Source organism: Helicoverpa armigera, chromosome 18, assembly GCF_030705265.1.
Source record: "Helicoverpa armigera isolate CAAS_96S chromosome 18, ASM3070526v1, whole genome shotgun sequence".
NCBI lineage: Eukaryota > Metazoa > Arthropoda > Insecta > Lepidoptera > Noctuidae > Helicoverpa > Helicoverpa armigera.
This window is the reverse complement of record NC_087137.1, coordinates 10,619,345-10,634,483: the sequence shown is the minus strand read 5'-3', so window position 1 is coordinate 10,634,483 and position 15,139 is coordinate 10,619,345. Positions and strand designations below refer to the sequence as shown.

At 37.4% G+C, this 15,139-nt stretch overlaps 1 protein-coding gene across 6 annotated transcripts in view; it reads right to left on the bottom strand.

The window, feature by feature from the left end:
* Positions 1 to 15,139, bottom strand: part of LOC110380242 (stress-activated protein kinase JNK) — a 108,529-nt gene that overhangs the window by 83,834 nt on the left and 9,556 nt on the right. For 2 of the 6 annotated variants that reach the window (XM_049848550.2, XM_049848568.2), the window contains exon 1: positions 5,779 to 5,965. The exons of the other annotated variants lie outside the window; for them this stretch is intronic. The gene's annotated coding sequence lies outside the window, so the exon portion shown is untranslated. Of the gene's footprint in view, positions 1 to 5,778; positions 5,966 to 15,139 lie in introns of those variants that run through there. 6 annotated transcript variants of the gene reach the window in all.

Sequence of the window (15,139 nt, the reverse complement as noted above, 5' to 3'; positions counted from 1 at the left end):
TTTGATAATAATAGATGATAAAGCAAATAGATTCTAAAAATATGAATTCAATGGAAATTTTTATAATGATTGTTAGAAAACAACAATGAACAAATTCTAACTAAAAACTTTTAACCTTGTATAGAATTTTGACCATACCGTAGGTATCTAATATGTCAAAGATAAAATAAAAATGGGGAACGATTACCATAGAACATGGGATAGGTAGCCCAGCCGTATAATTTTCTCATCGATCTATGCGACACGGATTTTTTGTCCTGCTCGGTGTTTGCAAATAGGGAAGAGCGAAGGAGACAATAGATAAATCGTGGCAGAATAATCCGCAGTGTTTATTTAGCTTTTGACCCTACAATAAAATCCGATCAGCTTTGTTGCCGTATTATATGTAATTTAGCAAAAGTCTGTCGCGAAGCTGTAGATTCGTACTCGTTCACCTCAAATGTACGAAGTCACATGAGCGTCTGCTCCTTAATACATAAAATTCACAACATACTCCAAAATAAACCAGCTACACCCACTTTAAAACAGCCCCCATATTTCACCTTTCTCACAACATAGTGGAGGCCAACAATAAACATATTGGCCGGTAACACGTTAACGACACGTCTTGTGGACACTCCCTCCGACCGTGTCTGTGCCGTGTCAGGTAAACAGGCAAACATTGTATGCAACCTCGTTGTAACGTACAAGATTTATTTTATATGCAGGCTTCGTTGCAAGTTGTGTGCTGTTGGAAACTGCTTGAGTGTTAAACTAGTAGCCGAACTTTACGTAGACTGAAACTGTGAATAGAATACTACTAGAAAAGAGTATGTATCTTAGAGAAATTGTGGTCAAACGCGTATTATCTAGCCATCCTATAATCATCATGAAATAAAAAAAATAATAATATGGATATTGGATAACATCTAAAACTATTTATTCACTTTTACAATTAATTTATTAGAGAAAACTTCACAATTTTGCAAAAGCAATGCAGTGGAAAACTCCATCTTAAAAAAACGACATTAATTCAAATAACAGAGACGGCATGTTCCCCATTTTTAAAGTAATGATATTCCATTATACAGCGCTGAAGATTCTCCTAATAATAATACTTCAAATGATCCTGTACCTCTTACAAAAAGTCTGGCTAAAAATAAGGTTGTTGACAATATAATAACGATGGCTAAATCTCATTATCAATCTTCTTATTTTCCTGTGCGTGGGCCAGCCCTTAGGGAGCGTCCCTTTTGTCATTGATAACTACAGAAAACAACAATACAGGGAAACATCCTTATTTCGTGGAAAGTTCTCGAAACATGTGACAACGTATTTCAGGGAGAATAATGTGATAAAATATAATTAAATTGCTCATGTGAAACTGCTAATGAATGAAATTTACCAGAAATTGCTAAATAAGCTAAATGGCCGACATGAATAAGATTTTAAGTTGAAATTAAACCAGGTTAGCAGCTAAGGATTTTGATTCCCTAAAGCTATGCTTGTATAACCGTGGGAAGTCGGCACATGTAATATGCAAACAGTGATAAATACCAAATCACGAGGAACATACTAATGTAACACCTACACAAGCATCACAGCTAATCTATCCTAGCATAAGCTGCAAAGCAAACAAGTACACATCACTGAACAAGCTACACCCTGTTTATATACCCCTAGGCAGTGTTGCCAGTCTCTCAACATAAACTACGTGCTAGAATCATATTTGCACTTCACAATTTTAGTTGCAAAATAAACACCTGAATTTTGGTAATGTTTGTCTGCCCTTTGTCCTAGGGCAAAGGTGTTCCCAGTGTAAAATATAAACAAAAATATTTCACGTTATGTAATGTTCGCAACAGTACATATTGCGGTTATTTATATTCGTCTTATTACTGTGAATATTCGCCCACACAGCTGATAAACATCGGCGAATACACCTACATGTAGTCGGATGTTTGCGCACTAACTACCCTCAAATAGGGGAAGGTTAACCAGCTCCCAAAAATAGCCGGTCACATAATTACTGCCTCGTCAATGTCAAGCTATACTTGGCTGGTATTTTGTTAATTAAGTTTATTTTGATTCCAATTACTTATGAGAGTTAGTTAGCAATTATTGTAAAAGCGAGATATTTTCTCTCAATATTCGATCAACAAACTGTGGAAAATGAAAACCTTTTAAAACCTGAGAGCGTATAAAACTGAGTTTCCTGTCAGTATAGTGCAGTGGCCAGATCAAACGAACGTTTCTCGATTATTGAGTGGTCGGTAACTTCAAAAGGAACCGTTTGATCAATACAAGCATCTGGAATATGCACTTTTTGCAGCATAGGATGAAAAGAAAAACAAACGTTCATTTTAAAATGGTCAAGTGCCAACACCCGTAGAAAAGATTAAATATTTTCCAGACATTATAAAAAAATCGAATTTGAGAGAATATTCTAATGTTACTTCAACAACAAAACAGTGAAACCTTGTTACCAACCGAATATCTTACAGCAATCTACTGACGCATTTACCAAACAGTTACCCTGCCAATAAAAGAAAAGAAACTCGAAGAAATATAGCACACATCTCCATTAGCAACGAGTCTGCGGTGGAATGCCGATGGCCTGTCCTTGGCATATAACCTCGGAATGTCCGCAGCACATTAGACAACAGCCTAGATATTCTCGGCGCCAATTAGAACATCTTCGCGCCAAATCGTGAAGGCATTTTAGTATAGCACACGCAATTTCTTTCAATAATACCGACACACAATATTCTGAAGTCTAATTAATAGTTGTTGAAATATGGTGACGAAAAGGTTACAAGAAAAAAGGTGCAAAGCCAAAGCTTAAAATAAAAAAGAGTCTTGATCTTTTTAAAGAGCAAAAACACCACCCGACACTCGTTGCAAAAATCCGTGGATTATTTTTCCGACCCAAATATCGACCAATAGAATTGCACCATTCGACGTCACGTGGTACAACCTACATGGTATTATACTGATAATTTTTTTTGAATATTTTCTCTGGTCGTTGCTACGTCAAACTGACAGGTTGTGGCCGACATTTGGGACGGAAAAATAATCCCCCGAATACCACACGAGCTTCAAAATTATCTGGCATTTCCCTCAAGGTTCCCTTGGTCCTCAATTTTGAAGCTCTTGTGGTATTATAAGTGAAAATTTTCACGACACGATCAAAATCTTAAGGAAGCTTTTATGAAAATTAAAATGGTTAAGAGGCAAGGCAAGTCATTCACCATAGGCAGGTAAAATAAACGCCCAGAGATGTTCATTTTCATCTCTCTGCTGATCCGCAATGGTGTACTTTATTTTGATTAAAACTGTTAAATTAATTTCGATTATAATACCGACAACTTCTATCGCCGTAGTATCAGAAGTTAAATATTTATAAATGGCAAGTAACTCGGCGCTGTTGCCTTCCGACCTTACTTTCTAAGAACTAGAGCTGGGTACTAAGCAGTTTATTTTTAGCTACTTAGTACGATTCTCACGACTTTTTGTACCTACTTTATTTATGAACGAAATGGTGAATTGATATTTATACTAAACGCTAAATAACGTCAATGCGTATGTTGACGATGTTTTTATACCTCTAAATGTTCAAAGCTTTAAGTGATTACATAACATCGGGACTGTGATAGGCCTTCACATAGAAACAGCTTTTCCCCAAGAGAAATTATGGCTACGCTTGGAAAATGGCCAGATATTCAATTACATAACTATGGGCTAAAGAGTTGTTTTTATGTAACAATTTGACGTCATAAACTTGACAAATATGTTATTAAAGCAACTTCGATCGTGGTTTCTAGCTCAAGGCTAGTTTAGGCCTAGTTAAAACATAGTGGTAAACTAACTTATTATAAATGGCTCGTGTGGTGACACTGGCGAGCCGAGTACGAGTATACAATAAATACATGTCTAAACCGAAGGGATCAACCTCAATATCAAGGGCTCTCTTTAAAACAAAAACCATTTGGGCCAGCCGTTTTATGTGGAAAGTAATTAATCATAGTGCTGGGACAAGAAACGGGCGGTCATCGTGTCTCGCCCATCTGCTGTTGAAAACTGAAGACGTAAAACTTGTGTTTTACGCGCTCTCCAGTATTTCTCAGCTAAAGTTTATCTAAGTACACTTAAAAACAAGTGCGCTTTTTAAATTCTTGACTAATTCCTTCTAAAGTCATTCCACGTTCTCGAAACGCAATTTGTTGCGAATTTTCCAAAATGAAATAGAACCCAGAGGGAATTTACTCGACTGAATTCCTAGACCCAGCGAGGGGTTTTCAAAACATTAAGTAGGTATCTGCTCATGTAAGTCAATTTGGCGTGCAGATCTGCAAATCCCTAAAAGGTAAACATACTTGCGGAATGCAGGGCCGGGGTGACACCTAAACAAGGTTAATGGCACAGTTTAGGAGGGGACCTTAACGAGGGTAGCAGCCGCCCTTTGTCCGGACTGATTGGACGCGATTTTTAAATACTGTGTTTGAAACGGAGGGTTTTAGGTCAGAATGTAAGTAGGGATACAGCTTGCCCAATACCCCACCCGTCACTTGGAAATATCTCGCTCTGAAAGAAACGATATACACAGTATTTCAAAAATGTAAAAGCCTTTCCGTTTAACTGTGTCTATACAATGTATTATGAACGCGTAAGGATGCTATCAAAAGTAAAATATTTTGCAAGTAATTGATATATCCGATCGTAAAACTGTCCCCCTCATTAAGTGATGTTCAAGCTGTTTTAAACATCTTTAAAGAAGCAATTTGTAGGCCCAACAAAGCCTGAACCGGCGATATTAGTTTAGTGTCAGCGCCAGTTAGCACCCCCAACAGTTTTATAGCTGTTTCAGTTGAAAGTAGCTCGTTATTCGCTATATTATGCTTATTACAACCTTTTACTACTTTACGAGTATGTGTAGCATTAAAAATTATATTCAAAAGAATTGTCCGAGTAACGTGATTTACATCTTTGTCAGTATGCATTGATAAGGGTTTCCGGAATTTTTTGCCCTTAATACTGAGTATGTATCCAAGCTATCCAAATTAAAATTGGGCTCTAATGGTACAACATGCCATTCAAAAAATCCCAAATTGCGTTCAATTACCCAGTGAACAGCAGATTTATTCATTTATCATCCTGTTCTACCGCATAAAGAACGGATTAATTACGAAAAATGTGAAGCAATTAAAATGAAACAGGCTTGCAGCGAAACTTGACGTTGACAAGTGACGGTGTTTCTATAGAGTTATTTTTAATGCAAGTGTTGCTGTACCCGCTTCGCATTCATCGCGATTTAATGAACTATCTACGAATGTCTCTTGAATATAAATTTACAAAAACTATTGAAAGCAAATTCAGTTAGGATTTTCTTGGGATATGACTTTGAAACACGATACGTTATTTTATAGTCTTCACTTCCCAAAAATTGTCTAAACAAGTAAAACATGTTCTGTGTGGCTGATGACCCTTCCAGATGCAGTTAAAAATGTTAATTTGCGAAACTCTTTTGAATAATGATCACTGAAAACTAATTGCCGGTAATCTTAATTAACCTAACCTTACCTTGCTGGAAGTCCGTACTTCAAACAATATCTATTACAAAGTCTACACTATATACGCACCTAAGGCGCCCTGACTTACCTCCAAAAGTTACATAATAAACTATTTTTTCTACTGAAAAGTTACAAAACCATTACAACTGCAATACGGGCGGAAGCAGCGCCATCTATCGACCGCCAAACACGCCGAGCACGCCGCAAACCTTAGATTGTCAAAACTCACCAATAATATGTGGAGCGATGGAGTAAAAGATGGTTAAAAATGTTTTGCACACACTGGTATTTGTCAGATGATTCACAGTTTAGCACAGGATAGTTCACTGTTTCGGCACGCGTGTGGAAACGTTCTGTGTTCGCAGGGCGGAGGGTGCGTCAGGCAGGGGCCGGTGACGCGAGCGAACTGCCGCGGCGCGCCCCGCCCCCGCCCTGCGCGCCATAACCTAACCCCGTTCCGAGTTTTCCGAGCCAAAGACTAAACTGAAGATACGACATTGCGCGCAACTTTCGTTTTAAGTTCAACACTAACTTTCTACCTCTTTGAAAGGTTTCGATAAGGTCTTAAGTTTTAGGCCGTAATTAAGTAGTTGACGACTTCTAATTAATGTTTCTGTTTATCAAAACTGCTGTCAAAACAAATCTTAAAACTTTGCTAACAGAATTGCTATAATTAGTAAATTACTGTCATTCATTGAACGCATTAATCAATTACTTACAAAATAAAGAGTTAATCTCTACCAATCCACTAAAATATTTACAGAAAACTTTATACCTACACTAGTCTAACCTAGAACACCAATCTCTAGACGCGGGCTCGGAAAACATTATGATAGGCCAGTCGATATATTCCTCAGATGGCTTACGGAAGCCCTCATTGACCCAGAAAGCTCTAACTACACTTACGATATAGGCCAGGGTAGGACCTAATGGATTTAGTTATCGAGGAAACTGCGGGACCAAGTCTGCCCAGCCAAGTTTAGAATAGAACATTACCGTCAAATTATAGTGTCCGATGGGAATGTAAAAGCAGTGTTTGTGGACATGAGAGTTCCTAACGCTAGGGGCAACAATGTTTGGCTGACTTGAACTTCCAAGTTATATTAAGCATAAATGATTATATTGTTAGTTATATGAAGTTAACCAGTCTCGACAACTAAGGGATGTTTAAGTATTTTTGAAGAAATATTAAATTCTATAACATCCAAACCCAAGTTATTATTTGTCGTGACGCGATGTCACAAAAAACTGGTCTAAATTGAGGTTTCCTCAGAAATAGGACACTCCATAAATATCTTAAGTGTTGTATAATTAGCAGATCTGAACGTGGCACAGTAAACGTTATCTTCAAGTAAATACAATAAGAGAAACCTGACAAGTCGTTCTATTAATGTCTCGGCGTACATAACAAACATAAACACGTCCCCTACATTGTTTATGTACAACAAATGGTACTGTTATATACTTCCAACAACGTATGTATATGTAGATACATAAGTAAGTAATCCTTTCAGTTGGTACATAATACTTTATGTTGATGATGGTTTTACAGGTAAATTCTTTGGGAAAAGAACATTTGGCAGCCGTGGATACAATGGTCTTAAGATTGGGAAGTAATAAAGAAGACGCGGGGAGTTTTGAGACGAAAAGTTAATCAGTTTTTACAGCGGCAATATATTGGAGGTGTACGTATGCGTGTTCAATATGATTTCAATACATTTGGGATTTTAATTAAGTCATCGATACCTGTGGCGTTGAAAATTGAGAGGGCCTTTGTAAAGGAATTTAATAAATTTCAGACATACCTCATAAATATTTGAAAACAAAAGCCCTTTGTTAACAGCCTCTTTATTATTTAACTTATAAAAAAAATATTGGCAGAACTTTGAATGGGAAAATACTTCGCTAAGTACGAGAGTGACTATCGCCATTTTCTAAATAAGCCGAGATAAAAAAGATCAAGGATCGAAAATGGTCTATTCGGTGTTCATGAAAAACATTTGCTGGCCACGACAGGTAAGCCTTACAAAAATGTTCGAATACGTCTTGACAAAACGGACGCGTTACATTCTCGTATAAATGGCGGCTGGTCCCGAAGCCGGCGCGTTATTTATGGACCTTTGGACAGTTATCCCTTCCTGAGTGAGGTTATCAGAGGACATTATCCCTACACAGGAGCGATACGTATAACTTGCTGATGTATCTTGAATTTCAACAAGATTTATGCTTTGAAGAAAATGGTTTTTGTATACTATACAAAGTCTGGGGCACTGCCCCTGAAAAGCATAAAACTACTACAGCTATAGGTAGTGTTACATACGGGTATCATAAACCACCAGTACAGACAATTCTTTGCAGACAATTTTAAGAAGTTACAAAACCAATTTCTCTACATATATAATAAGCCCCCAGAGTAACAAGAAGAATAAGGAAGAAATTCCCACGACATAATACTCGTGTCATCTTAATGGGTAAATTGAATTTGCATACTAAAACCGAAATTAAAGAAAAACAGAGTGTATGAGCTCTTTGGCTCGTGTTCATTTTTAGGTCTAAGGAAATTTTCACTTTGATCTTTACTACAATTAGCACTCTATTTAAATTATAAATGGATGCTATGGTTTCTGAAAAAGGTTAATATGTACCACTAGTACCAGTTTGCTTGGTTGTGATGTACAAATACACATAGTTCGGTTAACCACTGAAATGCTTAATACTAAGAAACAACACGGCGTATTTATGAACGATGCTTAACAGAGATATTTCTCACGGAGCAGATATTGTATAGAGAAATGAGCAAAAAAAGAAACTGAACGTTACTTAACCAAATTACAAGGCAAGCTATGTTCAAAATGTCGACACTCTCTTTGAATGAAATTATTTGAGGAAACGAAAATTGTTCTATCTCGGATTTAAAACCCTCTCTCATAATATAAAGCTGTGAAAATTCATACCAACTTGTACTCGGTATTCATAAGAACCGGCAAAGTAATAATGTTCACATTTTTGTTTAACAACGTTATGATAAGCGGCGGATTTCATCTTGTAATAAACTAGAGACATACAGAAATACTGGAGCTATAAAAAGAAATCAATGTTATCAGGGAGAGGTCTATTGTCGTAAAACTGAACGGAAAATATTGATGACCAACATATTAGGCCCTTCACCGTCATCGGTTTGGCGCTGGCCAGTTTGTGAATAGGCCCCGGGAGAAATTGGATTTTCAGCATCTCCCGTGATAAAACATCGCTCGCCCTCACCGGGGCGGGGAGAAAACGCGAAAAAACCGCTAGACTTATTTTATTATTCGTACCCTCTGTTAGGGACATTCAAATAGGGACGTACGTTCCGTTGAGTCAGTCGAACGATCGCCTAAGATTTTGTAAAGTTATAAATAGCTAGACACACGAGGGAGTAGATAGACTTTTGTGTCTACCTTTAACAAAGCAATACTTTTCTAACGAGTCCGCCAATTTACTAATAAATTAAATTCATAAGAAATACTACAAGAATGATTTGAAAATAAACCTTTCTTATAAGGGTGGATTCTTATTGGTGGTCCCAGAAGAATGAACCGCGGCAAAGCTGAGCCTAGTTAAGCGAAAGTTTTAGGACATTACCTAGAACTGCCTATTTGATGTGGAATTGCCGACCAAGCCTTTATCTAGTCTATAAATAAACTCGTACACGACACTGAACCGATTATCCTAATTGACTGAGTCATCAAACTTTGCGTGAAACTTCGGAAGCGAAGCAGGAATTTCAGCGAGATATTATTGTAACGAACGGACAATACCGTGGGGAAATCCGAAACAGTTCTCTCGAATTCAGGCAAACAGACTGCTTTCAATATTCAAATGGGTTGCAGTTACTGCACATTGACTGTAGTTGTGACTCTTTTGTAACTATTACACGAATTGTATTGATACATTTTGAAGTGGTCCTGATAGCTGTCGAATTACATGAACAGGTAAAGCTAACTATTAGCGGGTCTTTAAACCAAGATATACGTAGATAGACACAGAAAAATGTGAACTTACAGCAGTACATTAGGACCAATCGCTAAAATCGGTTTCTTTTAGACCACCTTAGAAAAAGGTTTAGAAGGTGAATGCTAAGACAAAAGGTTACAATTCAGATGAAAGTCTAAAAGTTTTCAAAATCAAAGTTATCCGGTGATAAATGATCAGTTGGAAGCGATGAAGTCGTCGGAGCGACGGCCGAAACATTGCAGTCGGGCTCAGCGCAAGATAAATGATGGCTCGCGTTACTGCCACGAGCGCTGAGCGCACCATCGAACTGCCCTGTCACGGAGTTACATACGCCTTCTGTGAGGATTCTAACATCGTTAGGGATGAACTCTTTTATACATAAGTACAGAAAAACACAGACAAACCCTAAATTTTTACCTTTTTTCATTAATAACACCAGGGCTCGTTCTCTCACGCCCACACGCCGGAAAGTTTACCGCATCAATCAATACACTTCACACCAAGTTTGCCGCCCTACCCATTCATACAACGCGTAAATACATAATGTAGAAAACACAGCGAGTCTCCCAACACGCATTTACAAGCAGCTCCGAAACAAGGCGATCATCTGTGCCATAAAATCCACATTACGGAGGACGGAAGGGATTATATCTCCAGGTTGTTTCAATTTTGCAAGCGTCGTAAATAAAGTTAGAGCAACAATCTTTTAGGAGGATGCAGCCCTTAACCTTTCAATATTTGCTCTCGACGACGGAAATCCAATAAAATACTGAGGTAACCGGCCATTAGCGTTTTTGTTCAAAGTGCCTGGAGCGCCACCTGTCGCCAAATACCCACTTCAATTTCAATAAATAAATCCGTCCGTTTTGAACGTTGCGCACAATTTCGACATTCATTTCGGATGAGGTTCAAACAAATTAGAATTGTAATTACTTTTCATTTGTTGAAGTTTCTTGTATTTGGATAGCGGCTTACAAGTTTGATTAAATTCCTGGACAAAAAAGGCCAAAGCTAGGTGGACTTGTGCTGCTTCGACATGACGCACTTTCAGCGTATTTACCTAAATAAAAATAACCGGATCATCAAAACAAATGTCTTTTTCGTCAAGCAGATAAGAAAGGAAGATGAAGTGGCATAAAAAAGCCTTGAGCCTCGTTGACATCTCGGAGAGGAGCAGACAGATAAAGATGACGGTAATCTCAATGAAGCGTCCACAAAGCGTTGTAAATTCACTCATTGTTCTGCACAACCGGACACACAGGCCGTAACTTCATTTATTTAGACATTTTATTGAACAAGCGTTTTGGTTGTACATATAACTTATAACAACATCCTTTTTTTTTGAGTGTTTGTACTTCTACAGCTTTGACTGCAACAACAGTGACAAGTTGAACAAAAGATTTGTATATTCCCTCACAAAATGCAATAAAATCAGTTAGAATAACACTGAGCAAAATTCAACCAATCACCTTTAATGTATCTTAGATAAAATGTACAAAGAAACACAGGGAACAGCAATTCAATCTTGCAAAAGGCTCCGGTAAAAGTAAAGCAATCTTCCGGCTATTTAAAAATAGTTCAATTTTCAACTGTCGCACCGACTTCAAAGCCCTGAAGTTTTACAGTTTTACGGCCGGACGACCAGCGAAACTTCCAGTCCACTGCGGCAAATATCTGGCCATTACTATGTTCCTCCCTACACACGAATATGACACTTATTAGGCACACCATAAGGCATAAGTCCTGCTTCACGAACACAAAACTTGCAAAGTTCTTTCACATTAGATGGGTTCAAAGAGGCCGCCTGGCTCTTGAGTATTTTATTTTTATCAGTAGCCGAGGTGAAGTTTTCACCCGGTATAATTGAATCTACCTTAAAGCAACTAGCAGTCAATCTTTTTATTCACAAGATGCCTGTAAATGAAAAGGGAATTTAGAATTAGAAGGGATTTGCCGGCAAATTAAGTTAAACTTCCGTTTTCTAGAGAGATTTGTTTATAAATAACGTTTCGACAAGATAGACACTTGAGAAGTTGAGGAAGACCTTAATAATCATAATCTCGGTTTGTAACAGCCTGTTGATTTTCACAATATAATCTCCTTTGTAATAAGAATCTCCAATTATCGCGCCACTTATTTGGAATTATTTCGTCGAAACGTTTAGGATTTTAGGGAATTACATTTTGACGTAGAAGGAAAAGGCCTCTGTATAAGATGTTTGAGGAGAAAAGGTAAAGTAAAACTCTAATCGAATAAGCCACGGCTCTATTGGTGGTGTCAAAAACTATGATCCAAAAACTTAAGACACTAGTAGTTAGCCGCGAATAGCTGAAGTTAGTCCTTGAGATGTTCTTCGAGTACCCGCCACTAGCTACATAGTTACTAATGAACTAACTTTGACAGTTAACGTGTTCAATGTACTAGTATTATAGTGTCATTATGTTATCATAACCTTCCGAACTTTTATCAATTTGTTACCTAGCTTAATATAAAAGACAGGACTTACTTATTTAACAGTAATGGCAGCAATGGCCATCTGTTGTTTTACCAGGTCTAATGCTACGTATTATATTATATCAAAAATTTCATCAAGATATAATTTGATTTGTCCTAAAACCTTTGACCTAAGATATACCTACTATTTATTTAGGGGCACGTATGGTATTCTCATCCCAATTGGAAAAAGAAGCACCTATTTTCACCTCATAATTTCAAAAACGATGGATCATATTACACAACATATCTGACAAACACTTTAGCCATATTCTTCAGTCGATTTGAAACTATTCAAGCCAGATACGAAGAGCCGAGACGTAACCCAATCCCACATAACCATTTGGAAAATCCAATAACCCGTAGAATATATGTGAAGAGCGGATATTTCAGATTCATTATCGGGTACAACGGATACGAATGAGAAATATGACTCTTATACAATCGCCTGAATATATCTAGCGTTCTAGAATATTCTTATGATCAAGAAAATAGACGCCACCGTGAAATTGCGTACTAAATGATTTGGGCGAGGATTATTTTCTGAATGATTCTCCTATATATCTTGAAAATAGGGTTCGATTAATTTGACATTAGACATTTTGACCTTGTAACCGTATTAGGAAATATCGACTTGATGTATTTCTGATCGGTATATTTATAGGTACACTTGAGCGTCTGATAACAATCTTGAGATTATATTTGACATTTGAGGTGGAAACACGAACATTAAAATGACCTTCTATAGTATAGGCCTAATGACCTTGACTTTGCAATCGATATCTACATTAGCAACCTGCTAGAGTACCTGACTGTCATAGGTGTTGAAGAACCTACTACATTTCATTTCATGAATAACGACGTTAGCGACGTTTCAAGAATGCTAGCGATGATATTTTTTCTGAATCAGTCTTTAAGTAAGTCCTGTTCACAAAACCTACACAGACTAAGAAGCGACTCTGATCTGCCACAACCAGTCATTAGGACTCTATGTACCCGGTCTTTGAATACAATATCATCAACAATATAGCTACCAGCCCCCTAGTGGCAAAGTAACCCACTTTGACCACACAAAACGTTCTAACTGGCACATAACACAAGTAATACGTCAGAGCTGCCAATTGAAATGACATTCCTGCATACCAGAGGCCAGCGACACGCCACATACGTTCACGGCATGAGGGTGACGACCTGAGGTATTGATGGGAATTATACATCAATTTTTGAAACTAGTTCAACTGTGAACACGTGAGAACTTATTCAGACTTAATTGATGTGGAAAGTAAGGTATTTCCTCTTGAGAATGTTAAATGCCCTAGGCTTAGCAATAAGGAAAATATCTTAAGTTCCTCTGCCATCATTTATGAATAGTCGTCAGACCATGTGTTGCACAGTTCAATGCAGGTGCTCAGATTTTATTCAAGCCTCTACAGGACACTGAACCGGACTAAACTCGATTTAATTTTACCTTGCAGAACCGCACCTGCACTTTCTGTGCAGTCTGCCAGCTACAGACACTATAAAAACGAAGCTATTTTATAAACATCGTGCGACGCTTGAAGACCATAAAGAATATCGAATTCCAAATTGCAGATTTCAGGGATGGAGGTATTAACACTCGCCGTGGAGATAATATTGTTCGGTATGTGGTTTGAAACACACACTGGCGGGAAGAGAAAAGGGGCCCTTTCCTTAACTTAAAATTCGAAGATTATATCGACAAGCCTCTTCCTCACGATACTGCTGACTTGAAGATATTACAAGCCAGCCATTAACATCTCCTGCGCAATCTATTATCGAGCATCGGAAAACGATCAACTGACTTATTAAGCCAGCTAATAGAATATTAATCGGGCCCTAATAGAGGGAAACTGTGCTATACGCTTGTAAATATTAGGCGGAGCTAATTGAGTTCCATGATACTGTATCGATCTAACTGGAACCTATTATTGAACTAGATTGGCTACTGATGTACGTTTGACGGAAGGTCAGAACTTACTTAACGCAAAGACGTCTTTATGTAATAAATTGCTTTTAAAAAAACGCTAAATTGTAGCAATAATTATTTGTAATTACCTAAAGATTATTTCACCTGTAACAGAATTGGACTACCTCACAGATCCACAATATTTTTTTCTCAAACAAACAAAAAGGTTTTTGCAAAGCCAATGTTTTCCGTAAAACGAAGTCTGCTAGTGACGAAAATGATTCGCGAAACAATATAAAGATCCTTTAAATACGTCTTTATACAAGGTTCAGTGCGATACACAAAGCCCGCCCGGCTCTCCTACAGAACTGTCAGTCTAGTCAAAGCCAAGCGACCGGCGGTTTTTTCTAAGAAAATGTATTCCGTTTAAATATGTAGATATTTTGTTAGACCCTTTGGAACGTTGTGGCTGCTAGCGATAGCTGGAAAAATGCTAGTTTATATCGGACATTACACAAATTATTCCTGTATGAGCAATTCCAGAAACAATTTCAGAAATTGGTGTACCGTCGTCTTTCAAAATAATATATTATAAAGGCAAATAACAAAGTTCTTTGAAATAATTTCTAATTCATTTGAAGTCCAGTCGAATTTCTTAGTAAGAATATTTTTACAGGTTCATTGACCGTGTAAGGTGATGAGACCAACCTTTGTCCACGCCAAGAAAACTAAATGAGGGTGGCTGGTCGTTATTTACGATCAACTTCATATTACTACGCTAATTAACGTAGGGGTCGCAACCCTTCAGTTTGGCGCTAAACCCGATACCGAGAATATTGTTAAAGAATTAATTTTGATAATATACTGGGTTCAAAGAAATCTCTAGATAGAGGTTAACTAAGCTTTAAAGCGTATTGAATATTGAAATACCTAACTTGTAGATGCTACTTTTGGTTTAGCAATTAACGATGATATTGGTCACAGTTTAGGTAAAAGTAATTATGACGATACTATGGGTTTTCCAAAAAATAATCACACCCATCTAAAACTCTAACTACGATAACAATATCTAGTGGAATTCCCAAAACAAAAAACTATGCCTATCAAAACAACATGTAATATAGAAGAGAAACATTGTCAACACATATTACGATTACAAACGATATGAATAGTGCAT